This window comes from Crocodylus siamensis, chromosome 6 (assembly GCF_052110815.1).
Source record: "Crocodylus siamensis isolate JL-2025a chromosome 6, ASM5211081v1, whole genome shotgun sequence".
Lineage (NCBI taxonomy): Eukaryota > Metazoa > Chordata > Crocodylia > Crocodylidae > Crocodylus > Crocodylus siamensis.
Window position 1 is genome coordinate 32,549,623 of NC_143400.1, and position 18,522 is coordinate 32,568,144.

The following is an 18,522-nucleotide window of genomic DNA, read 5'->3' on the forward strand; positions in this document are numbered from 1 at the left end:
CCGGGGCTTCTGGATCCAGATCCGAAAACCTGCGAAACGCCTCATACAGCCTTCCAAGGAAAGCTGAGGGATCCTCCTCTTTTCCCTGTCTCACCTCATACAATTTAGACAGATTGGTAATTCGAGGCACTGCCTTTCCCATTGCTTCCACTATAATTCCCAGATACCGTGCACTCAGCTCTCTTCCCTCTGCAGTATGATTGTCCCATCTGGGCTCCTCTACAGGGCAGGTATCACGCAGAGTACGACCAGCAGCACCTTCTGACTCAACTCTAGCTGCCGCAATACGTTCCGCTGTCCCCAACACTAATCTCCTCTCCTCCGGGGTTAGGAGGGTCTGGAGCATCATCTGGACATCAGCCCAAATGGGTCGATGAGTCTGCCCAATAGATCGGAACAGGTCCCTCATCTTTTCAGGGTCTTCACGAAAAGAGGGGCTCTGATTCTTCCAGTTAAATAAATCTGAAGTACTAAATGGGGTGTAGACAAAAGTTGCATTGCCCCCCTCTCCGATTACCTCTCGCATCGGGCAGTTCAGCCCCGGCTGTGACTCTATAGGCTTGCGCAAATAATAACCCTTATTCCCCGATTCAGATGGGGCACTTGGCTGAAGCTCACGCTCTAAATCATTAGGCATGCTTTGGTACGTCGGTGGTGGTCTCCTTAAGGGTGGGGGTGGTGGTGCAGAAGGACTGGGTCCCGAGGAGGCGTCTGACTCATCTTCGCTACCTGACAGGGCAACCAGAGCGCGGGTCCGGTAGTCAGCCAATTCAGAATCCCCCCCCTCATTAGACTCAGGGAGTACAGGCGGTCCTTCTCGAGTCTTAACAACCATCACATGAGACTTTGCTAAGTAATTCTTAATCCAAGGTGGCTGATTTTGAACCACCCACAACCAACAATCAATATAAGGAAACTGATTCCAATACCCATTCTGCATAACAATTTCATGGATAGCTATCACTTCTTTTAGCCCAAAGGATCCTTTCGGGGTCCAGTGGACCCCAAATGTTGGCCACTCGAGTTGACAAAACTTAATTAAATCACCTTTTTTCATTTTTATTCCATAATCGGCCAGCTTTGCAAATTTATTAAAATGACGTAATAAGACTTTTAGAGGGGTATCAATATTGTTTTCTACATGAGAGCGACTCATACCCATTTGCCCACAAGAGTGCACCCAAGGCACACCAAATACCAAAAAGATCTCAACAACAGATGATTTACAATGAGAGCCGAGCCTAGAATTTCTCAGCAAACTTACACATCCTTTGTTTTAGATCCGTACACCAGACTGGGCAAAGGGAATTCATATACTCACTCAGATACCCCAGAGATCTCGATCCAAATCCCAAAGTGTGTCTGCCTCTCCAGAAACTCAGAATTTACATGGGATACTTCCTTTAACTTCCCGGATATTCTGACTTACACCTCAAATTCCAGGGGCGAGTCCAAAGTCGGCTCGGTGCGCACAACCCCTGGTACCGGAGGCACTCCGTCGCTGAATTCCGGGGTAGTCCTCGAGAAGCCCCACGTTGGGCGCCAATTATTGATGTAAAAATCGCGGTTCGTTTCTCGGGAGGCGAAAAAAACCTTCAGCCACAGACACACTCTATTAGCAACACAAAAGGTATATATTTGCAAATAGGGTCAGAGAGAGAGAGACAAAAGATCAAACACTCTGCTGCCTCCGAGGGAAACTGCCCAGCTGGCTTTATCCCCTCTCTCCTGACCACGTGTGCAGAAGGAGGTTCTTTTACAACTCATTTCCGATTCATACAAACATGTATGTGAATACGTCAAATCATAGGTCGCATGTGTATTATAATTAACTACTTAAGTATGCGGGGCGGATAGGCTTATATGTATTAGCTTATTGCGCATGGTTAGAAAGTATCTGAGGTTACAAGAGCTCAGATTTTCCTTGCTTCAAGGCTAGAATTGCAATTTACTCTTATCTGCATGAGAAAAGCTGAGGAGTATATGCTTTACTGTAACAAAGAGATAGTAACTTTTGCAAAACAAAGAGAGAGTGATACCTTAATACAAAGAGCTCTCAGTAGCTCTCCCAGCTCTCTCACCAGGGAGGGCTGACAGCTGCGCTGTTTTAACAAGACTTATTGATAATGCATTTTTAATAATATTTCTAACAATAGCATGCTGGAATACCACAGGGAGATGGGCCTGTTCACAAAGGGATCAACAATGAATTCACCATCTGATAGTGGCGGGCGGGGAGGGGCAGGGGAGAACCAGGAAACTGCAGTCAGTGAAAGCAATGCCAATGGATATATTGTTTGCATGTCTAGACCTCCTTACTAGGGGTTAGATATTTTGGTTCTAGTTCTTTAAGCACTGTAGACAAAAATCATTTTCCTCTTCACACTTGCCAGTGGATCTGGGCAAAGAATATATTCTTCAGTGTAGTGAGCATTTCTGCACCTTCTCTAATGATCACGTTATGAAATGTGCAACAACGGTTCCAGGACTACTTCTGCTGTTGCCACTGACCATGATGCCAAGATGATGTCAACAGGTGCAATGAGACTAGGACTTGGCCCTCTCTTCCTGCCGGTGGGGTGTCATCCTACACCAGGCAATGGAAGTAGAGTTCCTTTTGACCTCTTTTCCGTCTTTGCCTTGACTTTTGTACCCCTTCCACACAGGTAGTCATTCTCAGCAGTGTTTGTCCACTCTCAGCCCAATGAAGTACATAACCTTACGAATGGGCCACTTTCTTGGGAAGACAGAGATATAGACTTGAACCCAAATCCACCACCATCTGGGCAAATGCTTCATCCACTAGGGCAGGGTAGGCAAAATGTTTTAGCTGGAGTGCCCAAAAAACCATGTCTACTTTGGAAGGTGCTGGAGTGCCAGCAAGCCAGAAAAACAAAATGAAGGCAGGGGGTACATGGCAGGGTGTACTGCATATTAGTATAGTTAATAATCATAAATATTACTGTTTTATGGTAAATACCAGATTTTCTAAAAATTGTAAACCATGTGACAATAAATAAAACTTCTGATACTACCTTTCATCTGTGTATTTGCTTTGTCTGGGTCCCCCCACAACAGCCCCCCGGCCCTGCCCCCAAGCCCTGCTAGAGGGGCCCCACATCTGCCAGGGATATAGGGCCTGGGACCCAGGTCCACAGCTCCCTGCCTGCCCCCAACAGCTGGTTCCCCCACTGCTGTTGCCCACTGTCTGCTGCAGGCTTGGGCTGGGGGTGGGGCTGATTCCTGGAGGCAGCATGCACTCCCAGGGGGCAGGTGGGACCTGCACCCCCCCAGATCTGTGTGAGGGGCAGGGGCAGGGCGGGTGCGCACTGCAGGCTCATGCTCCCCACTTTGCTGCCCTCTCTTGCCACCTCTGCTAAGCAGCGTGTGGATCCTGGTATGGCAGGCACAGCGGGGGGTGCAGAGAGCTGCCTGCCACTCCATGCTCCCTGCTGCCCGGGCCATACTTCCCCTGTAGGCTGGGGCAGCAGCAAGGGGCACAACCCTGTGTGCTGCCCACACTGGTCCTGTGCACACAAGGAAATGTGACCCAGGCAGCAGGGAACTTGCAGCAGTAGGCAGCTTCCCTGTGTGGCCCCTCTGTGCGCCACCACTCTAAGTCACACACCCCGTGCTCCTGGCCCTGCTGCCCTCCCCTGGGCCCTCTGGAGCACAGTGTGTGCAGCGCAGAGCAGCAGCGCTCAGAGGGGCCACACAGGGAAGCTGCCTGCTGCTGCAACCTCCGCGCTGCCAGGGTCACACTTCCCCTGTGTGCATGGGAGCAGTGTGGGCAGCACACAAGGTTGTGCCCCTCGCTTCAGCCCCTGCAGCAGGGGAAGTGTGGCCAGAGTAGTGGGGAGCACAGAGTGCCAGGCAATTCTCGTGCTGCACCCACTGTGCCCTGCTGCGCCTGGTTCCACATGCTGCCCTGCAGAAGCAGTGTGGAGGGCAGCACAGCAGGAAGCATTGCTGGCACCTGCTTCCTCCCCAGAGCCCGGGGCTGGGAGGAAACTGGGGCTGGGGCATGGGAGACAGCAGCTGTTTGTAGTCTCCTGGGTGCAGCTGGCTCAGGTTCTGGGTAGCTGCTGATAGCCACAAAGCCCGAGCTGCTCCCAGCAGCTGGCTTGGAGGATGGCAGCTGGGCTTCTGTCCTTCCAGCCACCTGATGGGAGCAGCCCAGGCCCCCAGCTGGCAGCAGTTGCCTAGAGCCCTGGCTGGCGGTGGCGTGCCAGGGAAAATGGCCTTGTGTGCCATGCTCGGCATGTGTGCCAGGGGTTGGTGATCCCTGCACTAGGGTGCTATGCAAAAGTTATACTGGACCCATACCTTACCTTAGGCACTGGGCCCTAAGGGAAAACAATTGTGGCTGCCATATGTAGGCAGAAGTTCAAGTGTATAAATGCTAGCTCATCACACATGTCTAATTCAGGACTGCAAAGTGTTTATTAAATCCTGCAAACATCTGAGAGGGAAGTAAGATTGCAGACCTATAATCTTTGAATCACAGAAAATGAGGGTTGGAAGGGATCTCAGGAGGTCATCTAGTCCAACCCCCTGCTCAAAGCAGGACCATCACCAACTAGATCATCCCAGCCAAGGCTTGTCTAGCTAGGTCTTAAACACCTCCAAGGATGGAGATTCCAGCACCACTCTGGGTAACCTGTTCCAGTATTTTACTGACTTCCTAGTGAGAAAATCCTTCCTAATATCTAACATAAATTTCCCTTGCTGCAACTAGAGACCATTTCTCCTTTACTATCAACCCTACCACTGAGAACTATTCCCTTTTGAACTCCCTTCAGGTAGGCTATTAAATACCTTCTCAGGCTTCTTTTCTTTAGACTAAATAAACCCAGTTCCTTAAGCCTGTCTTCCTATGTCATGTGTCCCAGCACCTCACCATTTTTTTTGCCCTTTGCTGGACTTTCTCCAATTTTTCCACATCCTTTCTGTAGTGGGGGGGGGGGCAAAACTGGACACAGGACTTCAGATGTGGCCTTGCCAGTGAAGAATAGAGAGGAATAATCATGTCCCTTGACCTCCTGGCAACACACCTATCAATGCAGCCCAGTATGCTGTTAGCCTTCTTGGCAACAAGGGCACACTGCTGGCTCATAATGGGTGCCTAAGCATGTGCAGGGATGGCATTTCCAGTCGCTGGAATTTTTAGCTTTACTTAAAGCCCTTTAGGTACAGCAGCTTAATACCTACCAGATTTTCCCCAACTTGTGCTAATGTTATACCTTGCTGTAGTTCTTGAGAGAAGGAGGCAGGAGGCACGGTATGCCAGAGCAATTAGTAATTACTACTTTAGAAAGTCCCAATGAAATGTACGTTGGACAAAGGGGTCTAGGTAGACTGTAAGGGACTACATTTACATTTAAAACGCATACAACAAGGTTTAATTTAGGTGATTTCTGACATTTCCAAAATGTTCTAAAGTAACCCACATATATCAAATAATGGGGGTAGAAAGATTTATATTTCCTTCAAGCAGGGGGGGGGGGGGGGGTTTAATTCTATTCAGGTGCATACTACAAATTACACACTTTCCTCCCCTGCCCTCCTAATCCCCTTTCATCTTCTTATGCCTTTTCTGTTCTGAAACATGGCACACCCGGTGAAAAAATTCTGCAATATTGCAATGAAAGGCCTCTCAAGGTCTGCTTGACAATCTTGTTTCTCAGGCTGTAGATGAAGGGGTTCAGTACTGGGTACACCACTGTGTTGAACAGGGCCACCACTTTTTTTTGGCCTAAGGAGACACTTCCTGGAGGTCTGGCATACAAAACAATGCAGCTTCCATATGCTATTGCCAAAGCTGTAAGATGGGAGGCGCAAGTGCCAAAAGCTTTCTGCTTCTCTGTGGCAGTTGGGATCTTGAAAATAGAGTAGAAGATGCATGTGTATGACACCATAGTTAAACATAAAGTACTCAGTCCTAGAGTTGATATCATTATGGAATCTGCCCTCTTAAGCATTTCTGAGTCAGTGCAGGAAATTTCGAATAGGGGTGAGCTATCACAAAAGAAACTGTTGATCTGATTAGGCCCACAGAAACTCAGTTTTGTCATTAAAACTAAGTGTAAACTTGCAAGTGTGAAACCTGCCACCCAGGCAGCAAGGACTAAGCAGGTGCAGAAGTTTGCCTTCATGATGGTGGCATATCGTAAAGGGTAGCAGACAGCTACATATCGATCAAATGACATAACTGAAAGGAGGGCAAACTCTGTTCGCCCCCAAAAAGATATAAAAGTAAGACTGGGCCATGCAGCCATGGAATGAAATTGTTTTTTGGCCTGAGATGAACATTAGCAGCATTTTAGGGCTTGTGACTGACGTGAACCAGATTTCCACAAAGGACAAATTGCTGATGAAAAAATACATGGGAGTGTGAAGCCGCTGTTCCAGCCAGACTATAAAAATTATTAAAGTGTTTCCCATTAGGGTAGTCATATAGGCAAGGGAAAGGAGAAGGAAGATGCAAAGCTGTGCTGTATTTCCAAGTGTGGAAAATCCCTCTAGGATAAATTCAGTCACAGTGGTTTCATTTCTTCCTCTCCATACCTGAATGCCAGCTAAAAGAAAGGGAGAGGAAAAAAGAGATGTTATGAAATTTTAAAGACCATAATATTCTCACCCATTTATACTGTGTGAATTCTGAGACAATGAAAGTGTCTAAAATTGCTCAGTAAACTTGGTACACTTGCCAATTCCACTTCAAGTATTAGCAGCGATACTTGTCAGAATGCCAATTTCCCTGAAAATATTGGAGTCAGGGATTCCCCAAAACTAAAAATAATTAAACAATTCCTTCCACTTTGTCCCACAATCAAATTAAATGAAAGAAAGGAAGGAAAGAAAGAATGCAAAGTCCAACAACAACGCCCGTCCCTCCACTGCAACAAAACAAAAATATCCCTGCTTTAGGACAGGTCAGATTTGTGCACCCCTGGAAAAAACGCAAACTATAGAAAAGGCAGATTTTTCTCTCCCCTGCTATCATCAGTTTTTCTGATTTCTTCGTAAGGCTAAGCTAATGCCATGTGACCTTTGAGGTTTTCTCAGGGATTTCAACAAGGCAGTTTAGTAACATATAGGATATGGGTCTGATTTCTTCTCAAAGTAATCCACTAATGCTGAAGGAGAAAATACGGATAGAGATTTTAGGAATAGGAAATGCACTGCTACGCTTTAGTCTTGCCGTCCAAGACTATTACTGAATACCAATGTCCAGACTTCAAAAAGGATATTGAGCAAAACAGGTCATTCAGAAAAGCATGTCAGGATATGTTTGATCATGCCTGACAGGGAACGAATACAGACTCCCCATTTATATAGTCTATAGACAAGAAGGCGAAGCATCTTCAGTGCCTTCAGGAAAAAGAGATCTCTAAGGATAAAAGTGTCTGCAGTGTATAAAATGTAAATACCTCTCCGGTGGCTAGGTGCCAGCCCCGAACAAAGTCATGATAGCAACAGGGTGCTAAGCCTTTAAACACTAAGGAAGGTTGATCCTGGCAGGGGAAAGACAATGTAGAGAGATGTATTTTTAAAAGAAAGGTGATAGCAGAATTAATAGCAGACTCTTTCCCACTGTGAATAATTATTGTGACGTGTACTTGTTTGTAGTTCTGCCCTGTATACTAGGCTCTTTCAAATGAGTAAAGAAGCTCCAGCTGTGGTCTAAGGAACTCACAATTTAAGGTATATTGCAGTCGATTGAAATGACTTTCATTGGTGATATGTGCAAATACGGTGCCTAAATACCTTGGACGCTATTAGGAATCCAGGTCATGCCTTTGTTTAAAGGAACTCTGTGATACTACAGTAATATTCTTGGTGAATTTTGTTGCTGCTGAATTCTAGAATAAATGGGACACTGACAATCACTGTGTAGTTTACAATTTTCAAGACTTACCTTTGTTGACTGGGAAGAAAAATAGAAACTTCATGACTCTTCATAGGTTTTCATCTCTCCTGGTCCACCTCTGTCTGCCTCTCTGTGAAATAAAACATGCTTGCCTCCTTTCATTGCATAAATAATTGCTGGAATGTCTTAGATCACTGGAAAGAATACCTGGCACAAAGTTATAATGGCAGGCTCTCATATGACACCTGACCACATTTGATACCAAGCTCACCAAGAATTTTGATGAGACTAAAATGTCCAAATCCCACATGCTTTCTATGTGGTCAAGGTTCTTGTGATGAGTTAAGTATCCATGAACAAACTGTGAGCACAGAGTGAGGTAATGCAGAGTACCAGAGTGCAGTGCCACAGGCTCAGTAGGAGGGATTTCGAGTCATGGGCACTGGTGTCAGTCCCCAAAGGTGACCCCATGGGGGAGCAAAGAGGAGTCAATCCCTGGGGATGACTGTTATTAATGCTAACTTTATTGTCCCAGCGTGGTGGTAAGATGACCTATGTGGTTCAAGAAGTGATTTCACTGTTATCAGAAGTCATCTTGCACACCAAAACATAAGTAAAATGTCATGGCATTTCCCATCTGGAATAGCACAGGGAGGCGGGCCTGATCAGAAAGGGATCAACAATGAATTTATCATCTGATAGAGTGGCAGGGGGAAAAGTTATACGGAAAATGTAATGAGTAATACCAATGGATATATTGTTTGTAGTCTAGATCTCCTTACTGGGGATTAGGTATTTTAGTTCTAGTTTTTTAAGCACTGGGCACAAAAATCAAGGAGGGCCAGCTCCTCCTGCTTGTTTCCCATGCTTCTTGCATAGTGTAGAGGCAACTACGCCTGCCATTGGAGGTCCTAGGCTTCCTGGTGATCTGTGGAATAAGCTGTCCATTGGCTGTGTCGGAACATTTTTCCTATTGTACCCTGGGATGCTGGTTTCAAGGCTGCCATTTCTTGGGCTTGTTCTATTAGTTGATGGCCTGTTCTCTGGCCATCTCAGTTTAAAGCCCTGTCCAGGAGATCTGCCATTATAGCCGAGAACAGCTTCTTCCCCTTTGACATGAGGTGGATGCCATTTCTTTCCAATAGGCCACAGTCCCTGAGGTGAGTGCCATGATTGAAGAAGCCAAAGCCCTCGTGGTAGTACCATCACCAGAGTCTTCTTTTACTTCTATGCATATATCCCTCCTGTACCCACAACCCGGAACTGGGAGGACCAAGGACAAACCTACCAGTGCCCCTGACCCTGAGCCCACCCGCAGAGCCCTGCAGTCTCTTGTGACCTGGACAGGATTGTTCCTGGATGTGTCATCCAAGCCCACATGGATGAGGAGCATAGGGTAGTGGTTGGAGGGCTGGACACATTTTGGGATTCTTTCAGCCACAACCTGGATTCAAGCCCCTGGAAGGCAGCAGACCTTATGGATAAGGGGTTTGGGATGTCAGATCACCCCTTCAGTCACTCTTAGTAGGGAGTCACCCACCATGACCACCTTGTGTCTGTTCTTTGGGGTGCTGGCTGGCTGCCTTCCTCCCTCCAGAGCTGGTGCTTCCACCAATGGCTCTGCTAGCATTGTGAGAAGTGCATACCTGTTTGCAGTCCTGGTTGGGAGCAACCCTGGTGCTGCATGCCTTGAGGCTGGACACGACCATCTTCCAGGCAACTCCAGGAGGGGACTCCAGGTCAGTCACATCATTGTCCTTCTTCTTGCTGATGGGCTTCTGTGCTCTTCTGGTGAATGGCCAGATAGTAATAATCCATCTCCTGCCTGCGGGCCCTGATGGTGCGAAGCCTGTTGACTTCTGCCTGGAGCTCCCCCACCTGGTACTCCAGAGACCTCACTAAGGAACAAACCCCACAAGCGGGGATGCCCTTGCTCCCATTCCCAGTTGATGGCAGCCTTACGAGGTTGTCCCCATGCCCAGGGCCACAGGCTCTGTCTGCACAGCTTTCTGGAACCATAGGCTCCATCTGGGTAGAGACCTCAATGGTGGAAGGTGGTGGGGCTCCAGCAGGAGGAGAGGCAGGAATCTTTTGGGTACTGCATGTCCCCAACATTGTATGGTGTAGACTAGGCTACTACCATAGTACCTGAGTTTTTAGGCTCACTGCCCAGAGCTTCATGTCCTTACCACACACCCTACCATGCAAACTTCCACACTAACTAAATTCCCAGGTTAACATCTGCATGGAAATATTACTCCTTATTGAAGCAGGGCTTCTTCCACTTCCTAGCTCAGTACTTTAATTACAGTTCCTTGGGGTGCTACATGTCCTGGGCCCCCTAACCCAGACAGGTATTGTATGAAGGACTCCTTTGTTTCCCAACATAGCATTCTGATAAACACATCCTATGCCAGGCATTACTTGTCCCTATCTCTAGAACTCTTTTTCAAGTTGAGTCAGTCTTATAGACATTGAAAAAAATGGATGGAAGGAAAGAAGGAGAGGAACTTTTGTCCCACTGAGGACAAGAGATCAGGCTACAACTGAAGGCTGTCTTAGAACCGAAAAATGTGACAGATGGCCAGATGTGGATGTCTAGGTATCCAGACAAGACTAAAATTTTGTCTTTGGGTGCCAGTTTTATTCAAGTTACCTGGGTAATTGGGTGATATTTTTTCACTCTCCATTTTGGTTCTGCAAATTTCTTTGGGCAGCATTCACTATCTGCCCCTTAGTCACATGACCAACATCAGTGGCCTCTGAGCATGCTCTGGCATGAACAGTGTCAGCTCCCTACCATACATACCTATTTTGCAGCTGTGCTTTTCATGCCTTTCCCTGTGAGCCATGATGTGAGGTATGGGGAAATGGTGGAATATGAACAGCCTGTGAGTCTCCCCACTGATTAAGAATATAAGTGACAGGTAGTTGTTGTACCCTTCCCCAGAGCAGCAGGGCACTGCCTACGCTATGCTTGTGGCATTATGTCCTTTGAGGGTCCCTTCCTCAATGAGTAGACGTATGGCTGTGCTGAAGATGGTGGTGGTGTGGGCTGTGGAGCCTATTGAGCTATACCAGTTTTCATGGCAGATTTCCTTCCCATTTTTTTTCCTGAAAAGCTGTGCATAGGTATACTCTGGATTTGCCTAACATACCAATTCCTTGTAGGAACTAGGGTTATGTTTAGATCCACCTATACCCACATTCTGGATGGCAGTAGAGGTCTATGGACATGGAAGAATCATAAGTAGTATTTGGAGTAGAAAACAGAATGCATAATCCCCGTCACCTATGGCACTGGTACACCTCTCTGGGTCACAGAATTATCTTCTAACAACATGATTTTTGTATTCCTTTCTATTCAGTAGCCCAGGTTCTACAGAAGGGACTGAGAGTGTGTCCCAAAGTCTATTGCAACCAGATCTATAGTCTGGGAGTTTAGTATAGATACTTTCTGGAAGTGGGATCATATATTTGAACACCTTGGGCACATCCAGATGAGCACTCATGTGCCTCTTGCCCTGTCTCAAACCCCTTTGAGAGGCAGATGCAGGAACGAAAAAACATACAGTGTGGGGGAAAAATTAGACCCCTGGATACAGCTGTGGCCACTGTTGGGGAGCTGTAACCCCTGTGGGGGGCTGTAACCACTGTGTGGGGCCGTAGACCCTGTTGGGGGGCCATAGGCCCTGTGGTAGGGGAGGAAAATTTATATCCATGAATTCATGAAACATGTATTTAAATTTCACTTTATAATGATGATGATAGAGACACTGGTAGGCTTCCACATAGCTTTAACACTGTAGATAAATCAATAAAACATTGCTCAACTGATCGCTGTCTCTCTCTCACTTTCTCTCTCTTTATAGTGGTTTTTTGTTTTAATTGTGGAGGAACATGGATTTTGGGATATTTTAAAGAATGATTTGGGGATTTTTTTATCGGGGATTTTTCAGTTTTCCAATAGGGAACACCAGAATTCCTTCTAGTGAGGCCAGTGGGAAGACCCTGCTTTCTCAGAGCTGGCACCTTGGATCCAGCTGGCTGTGGCTGACCCCCTGGCCAAATGGGGCCAGTAGGACATGCTTTGACAGTTCAGAGCAGGCCACCACACCCAGAACATCTTCCAGGTGATAGATGCCCAGATAGCCAGGCAGGGGGCACACATGGCCAGGTCTGGCAGATGTGCAGCAGGTCACAGCTCTCAGGGCTGCTTCAGCAGTCCAGCTGGCACCAATTGGCTGGGCCCCAGAAGCTCCTGAGAACAACTAGCCCTGAGCTACTTGCCAGGGCAGCTTTTTGTACTGATGGGGCCAGCACAGGTGCTGGCCCCAGGCTCTAGTTCCCCCTGGCTGCAGATCTGGGAGGAGCCAGGCAGGGTTATTTTGCCCCAAGTGGAACAATTTGCTCTACAACAAAGTGCATGTCCATGCACATGTACTGAACCAGAAAGCCCAGGCTCAAATTTTCACCACTTCTATTTGAGCTGCTGCAAGCAGACATGCTTGCATGTGTGGATGCGTCCCTTAAGGCCTGAGGAGGGAAGCTGACATCTCTCTCACTTTCTGAGCCACCACTCTATTCTAGAAAAAGGTGCTCAGTCCTGTTGAGATGGAGAAAGTGAGTCAGTTGACCATATCTAAATGCAACAGAAGGCTTAGCACTAACAATCCCAATCTCAAGTAGTTGCCTAACTCAAGGCTGCAGGGCAAAGGCATAGAAGTGCAGCTCTTGCTGTGCTGACTGCAGTAGCACAACCATCCAGCAGTGGCAACAGCTTCTTTTGCACTCCTGCCACCCCCACTCTGCCTCCCTCTCACAAAAGGAGCACTTGGGGCTGCTGCCCCAACTCCCCATCCATCACCACCTCCCTCAGTTAGACTATTGCTTCAGAGAATATCTGCCTTTTGGGGGAGGGGCGGGATTTCAGCCACCTCTCATCCTCTTCTCATTATTCTCTATTAGATACTTTATGCATCCCTACCTCTCCATGGTACGGGTGCTGTGAGAACCATTTGGATGAGTGTATATATATATATCCTCATGTACAGTATGGGTAACATAAGCATCTTATGTGGCTTTTAGGGAGACAAGGTTCTTTGGGTAAATCTGACATCTTTTATTAGGCCAATTCAAATAGTTGGAAAAATTCTACTTTGCAAGCTTTTGTGTATAAATACCCTTTGTCAGGCTGAGGAAGCATCTGAAGTTAGTGTGTGCTCTTCCTGGATTAAATGAATAGTAAAGAAGCCAGAGGCTGGTATGCACGCAAGAAAGCCAGTCAGTGAAGATATAAATTGGCATTTTGAAGTCATCTCCAGGGGCCAAGGGACTAAAATTTAGAAAGTGTGATACAGAGACATTTCACATCTAATTTCTTGTTTGGAACTGGGTCTTAAACACAATCAAACAACAACGAATACTGACTAATTATTATTGTCTAATTATTATGTCTAATTATGATTAATACTAGTTATTTTAATAAATTATATATTATTAATTCATTATAATAGTTGGCTACATAAATAATGTTAGGACCCAAATCAACTAAAAAGAGCCAGCAGAACTTATTCTAACACATTCATGTTTCATTAATTTTTTCTGTGTAGGAATGCATATTGGCAAGGACTTTTCCTCGTTTCATATTTACACAGGAACAATAATAATTGTAGTGAATGTCCTTCAACACAGAATTGGTTTTTTAAATTTTTTTTTTAATTAGGTCATCCATAGTGCTTAATATAGATAGCCTTTTCCTGGGTCCAAAGCAAGCTTCTGCAAGGCTGCTGCTTAGATTGTGCAAAATCTGCATAATTCCTGCTTGGATTACTAGTAGTCCTGGAAGGTGTGGAGCACTTACACCTCGGGCAGATGTAGCTGATCACGGACCCAAAGCCTCTGTAGCTGAGCAGGTTGGGGGTGAAAGATCTTTAGGTTTTCCCATAATCAAAAAGAAAAAGAAAAAGTATTGTAACTGTTAGAATAAAATTTAATATCTGACACTAATTTTGAGTAAATAGCTAATTGGTTTTCAAATGAGTCTCAGGCTTCTAGGTTCCAGAAACCCTTTCTGTAAAATAGGTTATGGGCCTTATTTATATGGAAGTAAGCCAATGTTCTTTTAGGAGACAAAGTGTACTGACACAGAGATTTTTAAGAATAGAAAAGACCCCTGATAGCCTTGAATCCTACCTCTTGCACAATACTAGGAAAATAAATTATCCAGTACGCTGAATGAAATGTGATTAAATTACAGCATATATTTTGGAATGACCCCAACTCTAAAATAAAAGTGCTCCAAATAATTTATTGATTTATTGATTGTCTGGATAAGTAGTTTCCACTTTATTCTAGAATCATAGAATCAATGAGTCGGAAGGGACCTAGACAGATCATCGAGTCTGACCCCCTGCCATGAGCAGGAATGAGCACTGGGGGTGGCAGGGGTCATAAGAACCCAGCCAGGTGCCTATCCAGTCTCCTCTTGAAGATTTCCAGGGAAGGTGAGAGCACCACCTCTCTGGGGAGCCTATTTCAGGCTCTGGCCACCCTTACAGTGAAGTAGTTCTTCCTAATATCTAACCTAAACCTATCCTCCCTCAGCTTGTGGCCATAGTTCTGGTGACTCCAAGGGGGGCCCTGGTGAACAGACTTTCCCCGAGTCCCTGCTGGCAGCCCCTGATAAGGTTGTAGGGAGCCACAAAATCCCCCCTGGACCTCCTCGTGTGAAGACTGAAGAGATTCAGGTCCCACAGCCTCTTCTCATAGGGCTGGCCACAGAGGCCCTCAACCATATGAGTGGCCTCCTCTGGACCCTCTCCAGGTTCTCCACATCCCTCTTGAAGTGCGGCGCCCAGAACTGGACACAGTACTCCAGCTGTGGCCTGACCGGCGCTGCATAGAGGGGGAGCAAGACCTCTCTGGACCTGTTAGTGATGCCCCTGTTGATGCAGGACAGGGTGTGGTTGGCTCTGCCTATTGCTTCATTGCATTGGCGACTCATATTCATCCTGGAGTTAATCATGACTCCAAGATCCCTTTCTGCCTCTGTGCTGCTGAGAGGGGCAGCCACTAACCTATAACCACAATGCTGGTTCCCTCTCCCCAGGTGCAGCAGTCTGCACTTGTCCTTGTTGAATCGCGTCCTGTTCAGATCCACCCACTTCTCTAACCTATCCAGGTCTGTCTGGATGCGGTCCCTGCCTGCCAGTGTATTCACTTTACCACACAGCTTGGTGTCATCAGCAAACTTGAACAGGGTACTCTCCACACCCTCATCCAGGTCGCTAATGAAGATGTTGAATAGCACTGGCCCAAGGACCGAGCCCTGGGGGACTCTACTGCCCACACCCTCCCAGGTAGATATTGAACCATCCACCACCACCCTCTGGGTGTGCCCCTGGAGCCAGTTTGCCACCCATGTGACGGTGCATTTGTCAATGCTGCAGTCCCTCAACTTGCCCACCAGAATTGGGTGGGACACTGTGTCGAAGGCCTTCTGGAAGTCCAAGAAGATGACACTGACTTCCTCCTTCACATCTACGCTTTTTCTTACCTGGTCATAGAAAGAGACCAGGTTAGTCAGGCAGGATCGGCCTGGCATGAACCCATGCTGGTTACACCTCAACATCCTTTCCCCTGCAGGGCTCTCACAAATGTGGCCCTTGATAATTTTTTCAAAGACCTTCCCCAGGATAGAAGTGAGGCTGACTGGTCTGTAGTTGCCAGGTTCTTTCTTCCTCCCGTTCTTGAAAATAGGGACCACATTGGCCCTTTTCCAGTCCTCAGGAACTTGGCCTGAGCACCAGGAGTCCTCAAACAGCCGTGCCAATGGCTCCACAATGATACGAGCCAGTTCCCTCAGCACCCGCAGATGAAGGTCATCTGGGCCTGCCGACCTGGATACATCTAAGCCCTCCAGGTAACCCTTAACTAGGCCTGAACTAACAGTCAGGGGACTCGCATCCTTCCTGGGCCTCTTTATGCTATCACCCGGGAGTGCCCCATTGTCAGCAGACAGGAACATGGAGGCAAAGAACGTGTTAAAGAGTTCTGCCTTCTCTCGCGCATCCGTCACCAACTGCCCTGCCCCGCCCTGCCCTGCGCTGCCCCGCCCTGCCCCGTAGGGGTCCAGTGTTACTCCGAGCCTTCTTCTTGCTACCTATATACTTGAAGGACTTTCTGTTATCCTCAATCCCAGAAGCTAATCTAAGCTCCAGTGCTGCTTTAGCCTCCCTTACCAAAACCCTACAAGCTCGGGTCAGGGAGGTGTACTGCTCCTTTGTCCCTGCCCCCTGCTTCCACCGCCAGTATGCTTTTTTCTTTGCCCTCAGGCCAGCCTGGATATTTGCGCTCAGCCATGAAGGTTTCTTGGACCCTTTTCCTGCCTTCCTGTGCAGTGGAATTGAGTCCTGCTGCGTCCCATGGATAGCCTCCTTGAGGAAGGACCACCTTTCCTGGACCCCCATACTAGCTACACCCTGGGCTCAGATGTGCTCAGGGCAGTAGTCAGGGAGGCACTTGAAGTTGGCTTTCCTAAAATCAAGCATTTGTGCTGTGCTAGTTATCCTCCCCACCTTTCTCTGAATAGCAAACTGGATCATTTCATGATCACTGTCCCCTAGCCTCCCTTGTACTAGCACATCCCCCACCAGGTCATCCCCAGAGGCTAACACCAGATCCAGTATGACGTTTTCCCTAGTGGGGACAAGTACCTCCTGCACGAGGTGTAGGTCCTGTACGCATGTCAGGAATCTTCGTGAGTGGCTAGACCTGGCCAACTGCTCCTCCCAGTTGATGTCAGGGTAATTCATATCACCCATGACCACAACATCCTTTGCACGCACAGCCTCCCCAAGCAACCTGGCAAATTCCAGATCCAGCTCTTCCTCCTTATGTGGTGGCCTGTAGTAAACTCCTACCACCAGATCCCTCTCCCCCCACCCTCCTTGAAGTTTAGCCACATAGTCTCAGTTAAGCCTTCCTCTGGTCCCATTTGGAAAGTAGAACTGGTATACTGTTCCCTAACATAGAGCACAACCCCCCCACACACACCTTTTTTCCCCTTCCTATCTCTTCTAAACAACCTATAGCCCTCTATGTCTAATGCCCAGTCAAATGTTTCATCCTGCCGTGTCTCCACTAGGCAAACCAGGTCAATTTTACTACTTGCAAGCTAAGATTTTACTACTTGCAAGCTATTCTAAATCTTAACAAGCTATATAGTATTTCTGAAAGTAATTTGTTTTTCTAATTTGAACTTTAACTTTCTATGACCCGGTCTCCTGTATTAAAGATTCTTCATACTTCAGCTGAACTCTTACTGTGTGGATAAAAAAGCCAGGTTCTGTTGAATAGTTGAAAAAGTATTAATAGTTCAGGAAACAGTTACATGGAGCTTCTGAAGTCCATTAATTGTGAGTGATGGTGAGATAATGAGCACTCTCTATCGGTTTAATTACGCCCCCCCCCCAAAAAAAATCCATAAGGTCTACAAGAGCATTCCAGAAGAAGAAAAAAATGTCTTTTAGGAACAAAGGACTCTGCAAAATAGAAGATCAAACCTTACCTAGATTCAGTGGTCAAATACAGAAATTAGACAAATTCATAACAGGAACGGTATGAAACATTTTAAAAGTGGGATAATAAACCACTTTAAGCATATCTAAGGATCTGTTGTTTGACCTACAATCAGCATTACAAGACTCTATGTATTTTTAAGAGAGAATTTATACCTGAAACAAAAGCCCTAGGTGTGGAAATTATGGAGTTTAGCTCTTTCACCTGTTGTCATAGTAGTATCTCATGGAATCAAAGAAGATAAATCTATCAGTCTTGTTTCTGCTCTATGTAGACTAGGAATTCAAGAAAATATCAGTAAACACTCATGCCATCATTTGTTACTGTGACTCTGTATTTGTTTCTAAGTGTCCTTCTTTGCCAGGTTTTTTCACATAATGTAAGAAGGTTGGATTTTTTTTCAAGGAGCTCAGAATGTTATGATTATGATAGTCCATTCAGATAGCATTATTTGGGATGTTGGCACATAATGCCATTGAACCCCACTGGGAATTGCAGAAATATCTTCTTTAACAAGTACTCTGAAATTCTCTGATATCTTAGGTGTTTTTGAACAGTGCCTGAGCATAAAGCTAGGCTTTGCAGTTTAGTAGAGTGCAACATGGCATAATCAACAGAAGGCATTCTCAACAGTTGGCGCTGACCACCTCACCTGAGTATGGCACTAGTGGTGTCTCTATTATAGGAATCAGAATGTGGAATATTAATGTTAAAGCAATGTCTTTTTAAAGAATTATTTAATTCTCAGTCTCCAACAAAACCATGAGTACCCTAGCCATTTTGTCATCTTGATTTTTCCAGAGGAGTGTTGCCCAAATCAGAGGCCTCAGGAAGTCCATGTCCCTTAAGGTCCTAAGCCCCTAACTAAAGGTTCTCATTCAACACCCCCCCAACTACTTTGTGTTCTCTACAGATGGTGAGGAAAAAGCAGGCGGCCAAGCACAGGTCATACAGGACTTTTACCAAGTTGCAAACTTCCACCACATCTTAGATGCCATACACATAGTGCAGTTGTCAACACTGGGAAACTTGTTCATGACCCCCATGTGTTTGTGAACAGGTAGTGC

The 18,522-nt window shown here is 46.4% G+C and overlaps 1 pseudogene; it reads right to left on the bottom strand.

Annotated features, from left to right (window-relative positions):
* Nucleotides 1–5,585: 5,585 nt before the first annotated feature.
* Nucleotides 5,586–6,444, bottom strand: LOC149862228 (olfactory receptor 6E1-like; annotated as a pseudogene).
* Nucleotides 6,445–18,522: the final 12,078 nt, after the last annotated feature.